Genomic DNA, 15,091 nt, shown 5'->3' on the forward strand with positions numbered 1-15,091 from the left:
CATTTTTATAATTTTATAAAGTATATACATTTTATACAGTTTCATTTTATTAAATTTTTTATTTTTTAAATTTATTTTTTAAAATAAATTATTATTGGTGCATTGTAGTCATACATCTCAATGTGATAAAAAACTTGTGGAAATATACATGCACACATCACCCAATAAGCCCCTACTCAATCTCTAACCCTTTCCCTCCTCTCTCCCTTCCCATGCTTGGCTTCCTGATTGACTTTGATATGTTAAGTACATCATGTGCTTTAAAAAGTTTTCCTTATCCTCCCTCTTATTCTCCTCAGATATGTCACCTTCATTGCTCCTCTATAGGGTCCCTTCTTCATCTAGAGTTCCTCCTGTTACCCATTTCTCCCTAATGTTTTGCACATTAAGAAAAGCATCTGATTTCTTATTTTTTTGTGACATTTCACTGTAAATGCCATAATTTTGTTCTCCCTTATGGCGGGGCAAAATTCCACTGTGTACATATCCCATAGTTTTGAAATCCACACATGTGTTGAAGGGCATCTTGGCTGATTCCACAGTTTAGCAATGATGAACTGGGCAGCTATGAACATGGTTGTTCATTCATTAGTTTGGTATTTTGGTTTTCATTCTTTTTGGTAGATACCCAGAGGTGGTATTGCTGGATCATATGGTAAGTTTGTTTTCCTTCTTCTGAGGATCTTCTATACTGTCCTCCAAAGTGGTTGCACCAATTTGCAATCCCACCAACAATGTATTAGAGCTTCTTTTTCTCCACACTTATTCCCACTTACTGAAAACCTGAAAGCCAGAAGGTGAGTAACTTTGACAGGATGATCCACTCACAACCAATTTTTTTTTTTTTTAAATAGAGGTCACTTGGATCTGGAAATCTGCTGAGAGATTAGGTAAGGAAGTGGCAGCTTCTATTGCTTCCTGGCCACACAGTTGAAGAAACCCACTGGTCCTTTGCTGTGAGGCAGGCTCGAGTTCCAGGCCTGCTGCACAATAGGCTCCGGGCCTGACGGGTTCAGCCCATCAGCGGTGGGGCTGAGAGAAAGGTTGAGTGCCGACGGCTCTGAACAACAGCAACACACGGAGCTGGGAAATGTGTCAAGCAGGATCTCATTTATTTCTCTCAGGCAACCCAATTTAAAGTAAAAAAACCGCAAAGGGGATTTCTGTGACAGACTGGCTCAATCGGGAATAATAAATCCAGCTCTGAATATGGCCACTGAGTCCGTTCGGGACCGAGTTATCTCAGAAAGGTGGACAAAGGTTTAGGTGGTAGTTCTGCATCCACTTATCTGCAGTGATTTTTTCCCTTTTTATGAAATAAACTCCTTTAAGTTCCTGTTCATGGCAGTAAAAGTGGAGATTCCTCTTCAGGAAAAAAAATCTGAATTGATTGACATAGACAAATGCCTCTTGTGCAATTGACCACTTTTTTCTAGACACAAGATTTTTTATATTTCCCTATTTCCCCGTGATTCCTTAGTAGAAAAGTGCAAACGCCCAAAATACAATAGTGAGATATACATGTAAATCACCAACCCCGAACAAGATAAAAGTAAGGCCTGTGACATGGTCTTTGTGATTGAAATCAGTTCCATGACCCTGCAGGTGGGTCTTGTGCTTTGAGTCAGCCCCTTTGGCCTTGCCTTGGCCTTGCAGCTGCAGAGGCTTTTAGTGGGCAAATTCCAGAAGAACAAAAGTCACACCCAAAATCACTTGAAGAATTCAATTTTTAAGAGTTTTCTTTAACCCTTTCGGAACCTTTTATTCCTAGGGCTTAGTCCAATGTCCTTCTCTATCTAGCAACCTTCTTCGAGCTGCATGGGGACGAAGTCGGAGATTCCAGCTTTCATACATGTAGTTGGCGTAGGGAAATCCATGTATATTTGTGATGATTTAGAGGATTTTGATGAATGTCTGCTGGATTTTGTTTGCAATACCATCTGCTGTCTGAACGCTTCACTCTATCAAACACTTAAAATATATTTTAGTAGACAGGGCCCAAAAACAACATGAAGTTTTATTATATCTTTCCTTTGTTCTGTCATAACTATTTTTTTTTGGTGGTACTGGGGTTCCTGGAAGCCCTTCTACCTCTGGGCTACACTCCCAGACCTATTTTTACATTTTTATTTGGAAACAGGGTTTCCTAAGCCAGCACGCGCGGCTGGCTTCGAACCTGCGCGATCCTCCTGTCTCTGCCTCCCAAGTGCGGGGATTATAAGCGTGTGCCACCACGCCCAGCCCTGTCATAACTATTTTAACCAGGTGGTATCGCCCTGTCTCCAGGCAGTGCTATCACTAGGTGCAAAGGTCAAGATTCCTCCTAGCACTGGCTCTATTGTAATGATTAGAATGAAGGTCAAAGATAGGGAGGAATTTTGCATTTGTAATTGCGGTAGCTGGAATGCTTCGACAGTATCTGAATTCTGACTAGATTTTATTACCATTTGAGCAAAGCTGAGGACGTTTAGAGGCTTATACAAATTACTAGAAAATTTATTTTCCACGGACTCAGTTTCTCTCACAGTCCTGATCTTACATCACCGGAGCAATTGGTGTGGAAAGTTAGAAGAATCATTACCAAAAGAATAATAGTTATGAAAGAATATCTAAGAGTTGGGGAGTACTTTGGCCAGAGACAACATTTCCCCTCGGGGCTCTGCTTTCTTTAAGCTTAGCCAATTTCCTGCGTGGGAATATCTTCATGCAGATGCCGAGGAAAAGGAAGTATTGACGGCAGATTTCCAACAGGAAACTATTCTAACCTATCAAGCTAAAGGTCACTCTTGCATGTGCAAAGCACATAACTTGCAGCCAATCATTATCCAATGCACGAGGGGTTCATGAGCACGGAAGCATTATTTGAGCCAAGAAGGCTCAACATTACCAAATTGGGCTAGCGGGGGCAAGGAGAATAGTTACCCCCTCCATGTCCGCTCAGTGCTACATGTTGCCAATTCATTCATCGGAAGTTCAGGCAGTTCTGCAGACCTGCGCTTGACGCTACATGTAGCTAATTCATCAGAAGTTCTGTCAGGCAGTTAAGCAGACCCCAACATGGGCCCGACCCACTGGCTCCAGTCCGGGCCTCACCACCCGGCAGGCTCTGGTTCCTGTCACTGTGGGCATAATGTTTACATAGAAAACAACACATGTCATTTGCAGAAGCTGAGAGCCCAATTCCCTAGCAGCAATGGATTTTATCTCCCCACTGAAAGTGGAGGCTTACAGTCTCACCATAAGAGTGGGATCTGCTGCTCCAAGCACACCCTTACCCCCAGCACAGTGCAGAGGAGTGCAGCGGCCATGAGCTGAGGTTTCTTAATTTCACTGCACCCAGTGCAGTGAATCAGCCCAGCACTATGGGTGGGGCTCTTCTGAATTGCCCCAGACATTTTTCTTTCATAGTATGTTGTCCAGAATTCCTGCACATGTGCGGTAAGAGAAGTCTACTTTTGGGGAGGTATTTTCAAAAATTCAAGTTGGATTGGGTTGGGTCTGTCTGCCTCTCCCAAATACTGGCTGCTGCTGCTACCGCCATCTTGGTCCATCTCCACAAAACTTTTTCTTACATAATATGTTGTTCAGAGTTCCTGAGTATGTGGGGCAGGAGCAGTCTACTTTTGGAGAGATTTCTTTAAAAATTCAAGGTGAGTTTGGTTGAATCTGTCTGCCTTTCCTGAATACTGGCCACTGCTGCCACCTTCTTGGTTTCTCCTAGAGTATGTTGTTGTTAAGTATTCCTGTGCATATGTGGCAGGAGGAGTCTGCTTTCTGGTCACTTTTGGGATATCCCTCCAAAAATCACTTTTCTTGCAGTGGTTGGTGCTGCACTACTGTCTTGCCTCTAATTCCACCATTTTCCACTCTCTCCTATATTTCAGAAAGGAAGTCATGACTGGAAATGTTTCTGAGTGTTGTCCCAATAAGCTATTATATCAAAATCTGTTGTCCAGGATTTCTCAGGGGGATGCACGTCCTATTCGGCTGCTACTAACCATGACCACTGTGGCCGTGGTCGCTGCTGCAGCTGTAACTGCAGCTGCTGCCATCTCCCCGATTCTGGCCGTTGCCGCTGTCGCCATCTTGGCCCTCCTCCTGAGCATTTTTCTTACCTAATATGTTGTCAAGAATTCCTGAGCATGTGGGGCAGGAGCAGTCTTTTTTGGGGGGAGATTTTTCCAACAGTTCAAGGTGGGTTGGATTTGATTTATCTAGCTCTCCCAAATACTGGTCACCGCCGCCGTCTCTGCCATCTTGGTCCATCTCTTCTCTCTTATATTTCAGGTATGAAGTCATGGCTGTACCAATATTGGGAATGGCCTAGGAAGATTTAAGAAAGCTATGATTATTAATACATTCCAAAAATTGGGTGAGGGGCAAATCTGTGAAAGGACTTGGTTTCTGCCTAGAAGCAGGCAATTATTCCAATGTAAATTAACCTAGCTAAAGGTAATTAGCAAGTCTATAGGAGAGGGGAACTAGGACTTCCTCATCCTCATTCTAAAGACAGGTTTACATAATAATTGGATAATGTAGCTAGGATGGGAGGAGGGATTGTCCTTCATGAAAGGAGACACCTTGCCATACCTTACTCGGGGAGGAACCTTAGAGGGACATTTACTATGTCAGAATTAGGTAAACAAGATGGAGGTCTTGGGTATAAAGAGTCTGTCCTACATGTTGTATCTTTGGTGGGGTATTCATTTGAACGCCACCCCCCCCCCATGCCATTCTGGCATGGGAATGTAACTATCTTCTGTATTTCTATCTTTTTAATAAACTTCTTTAAATCATCAGCAAGAGTCTGGGATAATGTGTATTTATACTTAGCTCAGGACAAGAACCTATGCTTTTCCTGTTTTTCTGGTTTTTTTTTTTTTTATTTCTTTGGGGAGTTTTCGGGAAATTATTCCCAGTGGTCTAACAAAGATCTCTGGGGATAGTTTTCCAAACCATAACAATGGCTGCGATGGACCAGCTCGGCCAGAGCACTGAAACCCATTGGGACAGGGTTCTTGGAAGATGGGCAAAGAAATTCGGCTTAGTTCTGCAGAGGTTTTTCTGCAGCGATTTCTCCCCTTTACCAAACAGACTTCTTCAAGTCCCTGTTTACAGTCCAAACTGTGGAGATCAGTCTCCAGGACTTGGGAGGGAGAAATCTGAAATAATTGGACATGGACAATTGCCTCTCGTGCAACTGACAAAATTTATTTCCCAAAATCAAGTCTCATACTCTTCCCCGGTGAGATTCCTAGTAAAAAAGTGTAAACACCAAAGAACAATAGTGAAGGACATGTAAACAAGGCAAAAGGGAGACCTGTAACATCACTGGTTTTGTGATTAAGATTAGCCCCAGATCTTGTGATTAAGGCCAGCCCCTTGGCCTTGCAGATGGGCGGCCTTAGAGGGCAAATTCCAAAAAGGACAGGAGTAACACCCAGTGTTTGGAGAATTCGGCCTTTAGAATTTCCTTTAACCCTTTCAGAACTTTCTGTTCCTTAGGCTTTGTCCATGTCCTCCTCTGTCTAGTAACTTCTTTGAGCTGGATGGGGACAAAGTTGGGGGTCACAGCTTTAGGGTAACATTCATGCATGTAGTTGACATGGGGGAATCAGATGGGTCCGTGCCATGTACGTCTATGATGATCCAAAGGGCAGCAATAGATGTCTGTCAGGTCCTGTCTGTAACACCATCTGATGTCTGAAAGCTTCAAGCCTATGAAACAACACTCACAATACATTTTAGCAGACAGGGCCTCAAAAGCAACATGACAAGAAGACACAGGCGAGTTGATTCCTGTAATTATTCTCTGATAAATATCATTGCAGACTTAATGTCTTTAGATTTAATTGTCAGACGTACTCCTCTAGCCTCTACTATCCATACTACTCTCCTGCTGCTGAGTACTTTCCTCTTGGGAATACACAAGCAGTGGGCTTATTAGAAATCTCCTCTTTTAATAATCCATCTTCATCACATATGCAAATAAACATACCACAAACATTCTGCAACTTGCTTTTAACCTTCTTGTTTTTTATCCTGGTCCTTTCTTTCCCATTTGGGACAATCTTAGGATAAAACTTGCTTCATACAAAATGCTTTCTTATTCTCACAAGATTTCCTTTCTTTATAACCATCAAAACTTTATACCTGTACACTTATTATATCTGTCTTTTGTTCTAACATACTTATTCCTTAGCCAGGTGGTGCCTCTTTGTCTCCGGACAGTGCATGTACTAAGTGCAAGGGTCAAGAATCTACCTGGCCCTCGGCTCTATTGTATTGGGCAGTATTGGTTGCTCATCAACTAGGGTGCTTTGAAGCTGCACACAAAGTTTACCTTTCCTATATCCAGGCCGGATCATGAGGAGAGGAGGTAAACAGAGGCACCGGTTGCCTTTCTTGTAGTTTTAGGGCTAATGGCCTCAGTTGACTCTTAAGCCTTTTACTATAGGTTAATGATTAGAATCAAGGGGCAAAGATAGAGAGGAACTCTGCACTGTAATTGCTGCAGCCTGAATGCTTTCACAGCACTTAAGCTCTGACTAGATTTTACTATAGCTTGGAGCAAGGCAGAGGGAGTCTAAGGACCCAGACATATATTACCAGAAAGTTTATCTTCCACGGACTCAGTTTCTCCCATAGTCCTGATTTTTGGGACCTTGTTTTACATCACTGGAGCCATTTGTGTGGAAAGTTAATAGAATCATTACCAAAAGAACAATAGCTATGAAAGAATATCTAAGAGCAAGGAGTACTCCTGCAAACGAACCCAGTTTTTTCTTCAGGGCTTGCCTCCTTGAGGTTTGTGCCACGTCATGTGTGCAGAATCATGCAGACTCCAAGGTAGGGCCATGGCAAATGGCTATAAATGTATATGTTGCCCCAATCAGATATTAAACCAAAATCTGATGTCCGGGGTTTCTCAGAGGAATACCTGTCCTATTTGGCCACTGCCAGCTATTGTTGCTGCGGCCGCAGACACCACTGCAACCTTGGCTTCCTCCATCTTCCAGATTGCTCCCCCATTTCTTGATTGTTTTCTTTTAGTGTTAAGTTCTTAGCATATTCTAGATATTAGTCGTCTATCAGAGAAATAGCTGGCAAAGATCTCCTATTCTGTAGGCTCTCTCTTTAGACTCTTGATGATTTCCTTTTTTTTCCCCCTTTTTTTCCCCCCATACTGGGAATTGAACCCAGGAGCATTCTATCTCTGAACTACATTCCCAACCCTACTTTTTATTCTTTATTCTTTATTTTTATTTTTTTGCGGGTCTGAGGATGGAACCCAGGGGCATTCAACCTCCAGGTGGCACCTTCTGCCCTATTTTTTATTCTTTATTTTGAAACCGGGTCTCACTGAGTTGCAGAGGGCCTCACTAAGTAGGTGAGGCTGGCTGTGAACCGCGATCCTCTGGTCTCAGCCTCCCGAATGCTGGTATTACAAGCGTGTGCCACCATGCCTGGCTTATTCTTTATTTTGAAACAGGGTCTCACTAAGTTATGGAGGGCCTTACTAAATAGCCGAGGCTGGCCTCAAATCTGCGATTCTCTTGACTCAGCCTCCCAAGTACTGGGATTATAAATGTGCATCACCATGCCAGGCTCTGATGTTTTCCTTTGATGAATAGAAACTTTTTAGTTTAATGTCATTTTGTTTATTTAATTTCCTGAGCTTTGGAGTCGTATTGAGAAAGCTTCTACCTGTGCCTGTATGTTGGAGTGTTGGATCTATGACCTCCTCTGTAATTTCTAAACCTCTGGTATACTTTTCAGGTCTTTGATCCATCTCATGTTGACTCTGTGTACGGTAAGAGGTAGGGATTTTTTTTTTTTTATTTTTTTTTTTAGTGGTACTGGGGTTCCTGGAAACCCTTCTGTCTCCGGGCTATACTCCCAGACCTTATTTTATACTTTTTAAAATTTGGAAACAGGGTCTCTTACCCTGTTTCCAAATAAAAAAGATAAAATAGGTCTGGGAGTGTAGCCCAGAGGTAGAAGGGTTTCCAGGAACCCCAGTACCACTAAAAAAACAAAAACTAAAACACTGCTTCAGTTTAGCATCAATGTTCTTTCAACTTTAAAACATCTATATAGACTGGGCATGGTGGTACATGCTTGTAATCCCAGTACTTGGGAGGCTGAGACAGGAGAATCAAAAGTTCATGGCCAGCTTCAGAAACTTAGTGAAGCCCTCAGCAACTTAGAGCCCGTTTCAAACAAAGGAATAAAATAGGTCCACGGGTGTACCTTAGAGGGTGAATGCCTCTGGGTTACATCACTACTACTACTACTACTACTACTACTACTACTACTACTACGCACACACACACACACACACACACACACACACACACACACACACAGAAAAAAAGAAAAAGAAAAAAAAAAACCCTCAGTGTGGCTGCCTTGCCAGCCAGATTCCATCCATCTTGTCCAAGAGATTTATGCTCAGGTGAGCATAAATCCCTGAAGGCTGTCTGCATTCCAGAACTGCTGTTAGTAATTTAATCTTGCCATTCAGCATTAATTAGCAGTATTCCTGAGACACCACACAGTGGCCCGGGTCTGGTCTCTGCATCACATGGGTGGGTTAACACTTCCAACAAGTGTAGGCCGTCGGTTTCATCTTGGGGGTGCTTTCATAGTGGGTACCCCACTGTGAAGGGTCCTCCCAGAGGACTTTTGGTATTGCTTTGATTTGGTTTTCTTTGTGTTTTAGATCTTTGTGGCCAAGAATGTTTTGTATGTAATCAAATTCAACAAGGCTTTAAGATCTGGCTTGCAGAAGGAAGGCTGGTGTGTAGGGCTCATTGGTACACACTGATCAAAGGAGTGTTCTTCTCATCACTGGGGGCCAGATTAAGGGGTGCCTGGCACTCTGCTCCTTCTTCATTCCACGGACTTCTTTTCTCTGTCTTGCTGTCACCTCTATTCTTATCCCCAAGCAAGTCACAGTCTACTCCTCAGGCCTTGGATGGATCTGCTTTAATTTTCTTCACTCTAGCAGTGAGGCTGGGGTCTTGGCCTCTGTGTTTCCAGTAGCTGTGCTTCTGCTGCCTGGTGGGGCCTTTTTACCTTTGAGAGAAAAAGGCAGAAGATAGGTTTGGAGGTTGGAGATACCAGAACCTGGGAACTGAAATGTGACTGTCACCCCTGTACCTTAGGGAGTTGCAATGCCCCTCGATCCCATCAGCTCCCATCTGGTCCAGAGGTCAGCAACTCATCTACTCTTCCCTTCTTCAGCACATCCTCCATCCACTGCTAGAGGGACCATTTGAAAATGTGTCCCTGACCAAGTCTCTCCCTGACCCCATGAATCCCCATTGTCATGAACATTAAAATTAAACATTATGCTGGGCAAGGTGGCACATACTTATAATCTTAATACTTGGGATGCTGAGACAAGAGAATGGCAGGTTTGAGGCCAACCTCAGCAACTTAGGAAGAGCCTTAGTACTTTAGTAAGACGTCAAAAGGGCTGGAGATATAGCTTGGAGGTAGGATGCTCCTGGGTTCAATCCCCATCACAAAATACACAAATAAAGCAAAAGAAAACAAAGGAATCCAATGGTCAGACGCACCTCTTGCCGTCTCTCACACTCATCTCCAGCTACCCTAAGTGTCTGCAAGTGATGGATGTGACGTCTCCTCTTCTTTGTCATGCAGAGTTTGCCTCTGTGTTCATCTCTGCTTCTGCTGAGATCTCCTCTCCACTCTTTTAGCTGACTCCAGCATTTCTTTATTTTTTTAATTTAATATCAGGATTGACATTTAGTTGGACTTTAACCAGGATGGTATGAAGGGAATCAACCCCTCAAACCAGGAAGCGCATTTGCAAATCCAAAGCATGCCTGTAAATGCTTTACATCAATATTCTTTCTCAGACAGAAAAGGTGGAGACAGTTTATAACTTTAGTTACTCAAATTAAAAACTCTAGCTATGACATTTTCAGCAGATAAATTGGACGCACTGAAAATAACTTGTCAAACTATTTAAATAGACAGTAATTGACCAAAACTATGTAAGGGCTCAGAGACTTGTGAAACCCCCCCTGTGACAAGTGTCCTTTCTAGCTGCATGGAAAGTATGCATAGCCCATGAAGCACCAGAGGAGTATTACACACCTATACCACACTCACCTGCAGGGGATGCCACAGGTTAATCCCAAAGAAAAATCTCCTTAACAGAACCGGACACACTACTGTCACCTGGAGTGACTCAGGAATACCTTTGGCAACTCCAGCATGTCTGTCCCAGTTGAGGATTAGTCTAGATATCACTCCCTCCAGGATATCATCATCTCTGGCTCCATGGACTAGGTCAGACCTAATCGTACTCACTGTACTTCTACCTTTTTCTTCTGTATTATTATTTTTCTCCTAGAGTGCAAATTCGATGCAGGCAAGGACTATATGTATTTTGTTTGGGGACCTAATGGTCCTCAGTCTGACCAGGAGAGGCACTTTATGTTACTTTAAAATATTATTTTTATGTGAATAAATTTCACAAAATAAAAGACTCTCTGATAAAACCTTATTGTTGAGACTGGTGTGATATTGCACAGATATAATCCCAGTATTTTGGAGGCTTAGACAAGAGAATCACAGATTTGAGGCCAGCCTCAACAATACAGCAAGATCCTGTTTCAAAATAAAAAGTAAAAAAGGGCTGGAGGTATAGCTTATAGGTAGAATGTCCCTGAGTTAAATCTCTAACGCCAAAAAATAACCTTACTGTGACATGTCATGTGCAGAAAGACAAATACCACACAATCTCACTCATACCTGAAATCTCAGAAAAGTGGATCTCACAGAAGTAGAGGGTGGGATAGTGGGCATTCAAAGCTATAAAGGGTAGGGGGAGAGTGGATGGAGGGTGGTTGGATAGTAGTTACCAGAATACAGCCAGAATGAGTAAGTTCTAGAGCTATACAGCATTCACAAAAAATGTATTGTATTTTTGTGAATGAAAGTATCATTCACAAAAATTTATTGTATGTTTTATAAAGAACTAGAAGAGAGGAGTAAAAGGTTGCCAATATGGAGAAATGCTAAATGTTTAAGGATTTGAAAATGTGAATTGCCTTGGTTTGATCATTAAATATTGTATACTTGTATTGAATTATTATACTGTAACTATAAATATACACATTAATAAAAAGCAAAAAAATATTGTTGAACCTGAATCTCAAATAATGCAAATAACTGTTAACCTGAAACAACTTTGTAACACAGGTTTCATTTTTATCAAAAACATATCATACCCCTTGCCTTTAGTTTCAGTGCTTGCAATGGAGAGCGACCTGTGGAACACGGTTTTAGACATTCTTAGTACCCAAGTACAAAGAGAGTCATAAGTCAAGGATGACAAAGAGCCTCGATCCTCATTTCAGGGTGCTGGACTTCACTTTGTGCGCCTGTGCCTGGCCACCCCTGGCTTACATGAAAGGGCTTCATTGGCTTTTAGCAAACCATATGGTAAAACAATTAAACATTTCTTCTGATACCTCCAGGCACTGCAAAGCAGCTGGTATTAATGAATTAGAATGGCCAGTGAAATCACGGTATGTTGTTGCTAAGAAGGAACAGTTTATAGCCAGGAGAATTATAGATTAATAGGCAAGAACACACAGGAATAGAAGGGACGTGTGATTTCTGCATTTCATCTAGATTTGCCACCTGTACTGCTTAAGGCAATACAATGCTGGGCTGATTAGCGAGGATTAATTCTGTTCCTACTGATGAAGGTCCTGGGAGATGAGATGGGACCACTTTTTACAATAGGGACACAGGTAGTGTCCCTCCCTGAAGACACTGGCGGGACTATGAAGAAAGACTGCTTAAGAACAACTACATGCCCGGTGTGGTGGCGCACGCTTGTAATCCCCACACTTGGGAGGCTGATACGGGAGGATTGCACAGGTTCAAAGCCAGCCTCAGCTACTTAGTGAGGCTCTCAGCAACTTAGTGAGACCCTGTTTCCAAATAAAATATAAAATAGGTCTGGGAGTATAACCCATGGAGGAGGTAGAAAACCCCTGCGTTCTATCCCTAGTGCCACCAAAATAAAACAAAACTATAGCACTTGTAATGTTGTTTCTGTAGATTTCTTGTCTTTCCTTGCATAAAATTTATTTCCTCCCACTACAAACATTAAATTTTTTATTATGTTGAGACACAATTCCTATTCCTACTACGACCTATTAAGAGAGTCAGTTCCTACCATAACCCAGATGGAGGAATTTCCCCATCTGTATGGGATTTTTTTCAGCTTCATATAAGCTTTGGTGTAAAACTCAGCCCTTTCACTAAGTTTTATAAGAAAAATAAAATAAAATACATTTTTATTTTTTGGGGGCAGTTTTCACATTATTCTGCACTGTACTGTGAACCAGAATGACTGCAGCTCCAGTGCCTGTCAGCATCCTGGCCTCCAGCTGCATCTTTTTCTTTCTCCTTTGTCTCGCCCTCTGTTCTGTTTCTCCACCTCTTTACTAGTCTCTTCTGTCAGTACATGTGGCTAACTTGGGTCAATAGGCTTTTTTTTTTCTTTTTAAGTCTTTTTTTTTTCTTGGTGAAATGTAACTATATATCAGATTGATAGGCTTTCCAAAACAGCAATGGATTTGGACAACTATAAGAATGATAAAATTTTCTCAGGTCCTTACATTACAAGAGGTTTGAATTGGTATCTTCTCTTTTTTTCCTTTCTTCTATTTTCTATTTTCTGTAGTTTTTTTTTCCTATTGTTTGGCTCAGATGATTTGTTATTAGGTTTTTAACTTTTCTAAAGGGAATTTGAATGTGAACTTCTGATGTGTGTGTGTGTGTGTGTGTGTGTGTGTGTGTGTGTGTATGTGTGTGTGATATTAGGGATAGAACTCAGGGGATTCTGCCTTTGAGCTATGCCTCCAGCCCTATTTTATTTTTCATTTTGAAACAGAATCTTGCTAAGTTGTGAGAGTCTTGCTAAGTTGCCTGGCTGACCTTGCACCTGTGATTCTGTTTCAACCTGCCAAGTGTTGGAATTACAGGCATGCACCACCATGCCTGGCTGAATGTGATTTTTGTATAGCTGGAAAAAATAGCATAAAGCAATTGTACTCAAAGCACTTATGCTGGCTTTTTTTTTGTTGTTGTTGTTGGTACTGGGGTTCCTGGAAGTCCTTCTACCTCTGGGCTACACTCCCAGACCTATTTTATACTTTTTTATTTGGAAATAGGGTCTCTTAAGCCACCACGGCTGACATCGAACCTGCGCGATGCTCCTGTCTCTGCCTCCCAACTGCTTACACTGGCTTTAAACTCATAGGCATGTGGCAGTGCTCCTCCATTCCTCCCATGCAACTAGCTGTCAAGATTTTTACTTCCTTCTTTGAAACATAGACCATGGTAGTATATTTTCAAGGGATAATCCATAATGGATAGGAAAGATGAAAGCCAAACACATTCTTAGGGTTTGAACAGATATAAATCCTATTGGGCAATTTTCAAACTATGTCCTCAGTGCTGCTGTGGGGAATTTCTTATCATCTATGTGTGACAAGAACAGCTATCTTGGCTTTTGAATGGAGGTGACAAAAGAATGCTAAAAATGATTTAGAATTTATTGTTACCATTATAAGAAATACAAGGAATTTTTGGACAAGTACATAAGACAGAATCCAAAAGAAATGCATAAAGTTAGAACTGTGTGTGGAAGTTGAAATTAAATTGGATAATGGAGTTATAGAACATAGATTTAAGTTGAAATATGTGATTTTGAAATCTGCAGAGAAATAGAAGTCTAAGTTCAGCACTATAATGCAAATCCATAATCCCAGAACTTGGGAGGCTGATACAGGAGGATTGTAGGTTTGAGGCCAACCTCAGAAACTTAGTGAGATTTTCAGAAACTTAGTAAGATGCTGTTTAAAAATGAAAAACTAAAAAAGGCAAAGGGCTTGTATGTACATCAGAGGTATAATATCCCTGGGTTCAATCCCCAGTACAAAAGAAAGAAAGAAAAGAAAGAAAGAAAGAAAGAACGAAAGAAGAAAGTTTAGTGTGAAGGCCCTCTGGGAATGAGAGCTAGAGTTGAGTATTCTAAATATGTAATAATAACAGCTAGTTCTAATTGAATAATTCCATAGTTTGAACATTTGTGTTCCTCTCTAAATTTACATGGTGGGTCCTAATCTCTAATGGGACAGTAATAGGAGGATTTTGGGAGAGGACTGGGACATGAGGACTGAGCCCCAGGAGTGGGACTAGTGCCCTGTAGAAGCAGCCCTAGGGAGCTGCCCTGCCTCTTCCAGCGTTCAGGGTACAGCAAGAAAGAGCCATCATAGATCAGGAGACAGGCCCTCATTAGATCCTGCGTTAGCTGATGCCTTCATCTTGAACCACCTCCAGAACTAAGTGAATGCATTTCTGTTGTTTATAAGCCACCTAGTCTACGGTACTTTGATACAACAGCCAAAATCGTCTAAGACAGTTATATACAAGAAATTTTTTGAATCATAGTAGCCTTTTAAAAATATTTAATACTTCCAAGGATCCTTTGAAGTATATAATATTATTATCTTATAAAGCCAAGAGTCATAAAAATAATTTGGGAAAAGACCTTCATAGGGAAGTGCTATGATTTGAATATGATTTGTTCCCTCTCAAATTTTTTGGTGTTTAATTCATATTAGGAGGATATAAAGGGGGAACTTGATGTGGCTATGTTATGTAAAGGTGAGGCCTTTAGGAGGTAATTAGGATAGATAAGGTTATTAGAGTAGAGCCTCAGTGATTTAATGCTATTGGTATGGTGGCAATATCTGTAATCTCAGTACCTGGGAGGCTGAGACAGTAGGGTCAGTTTTGAGACCAGCCTCAGCAATGTATTGAGATTCTCAGCAACCTAGAAAGACCTTGTTTCTAATACAAAATAAGTCAAAATTTAAAAAAGAGAGAGTGATATCAGAAGACACACACACACACACACACACACACACTCACTCCCTTTTTCTCTCACCATGTGATATACTCTGCACTGCCTTGGGACTCTGTCAGTAAGAAATCAATCAACAGATCTGACCCCTTAATCTTGAACCAG

The sequence above is a fragment of the Muscardinus avellanarius genome (assembly GCF_963383645.1).
Source record: "Muscardinus avellanarius genome assembly, chromosome: 6".
Lineage (NCBI taxonomy): Eukaryota > Metazoa > Chordata > Mammalia > Rodentia > Gliridae > Muscardinus > Muscardinus avellanarius.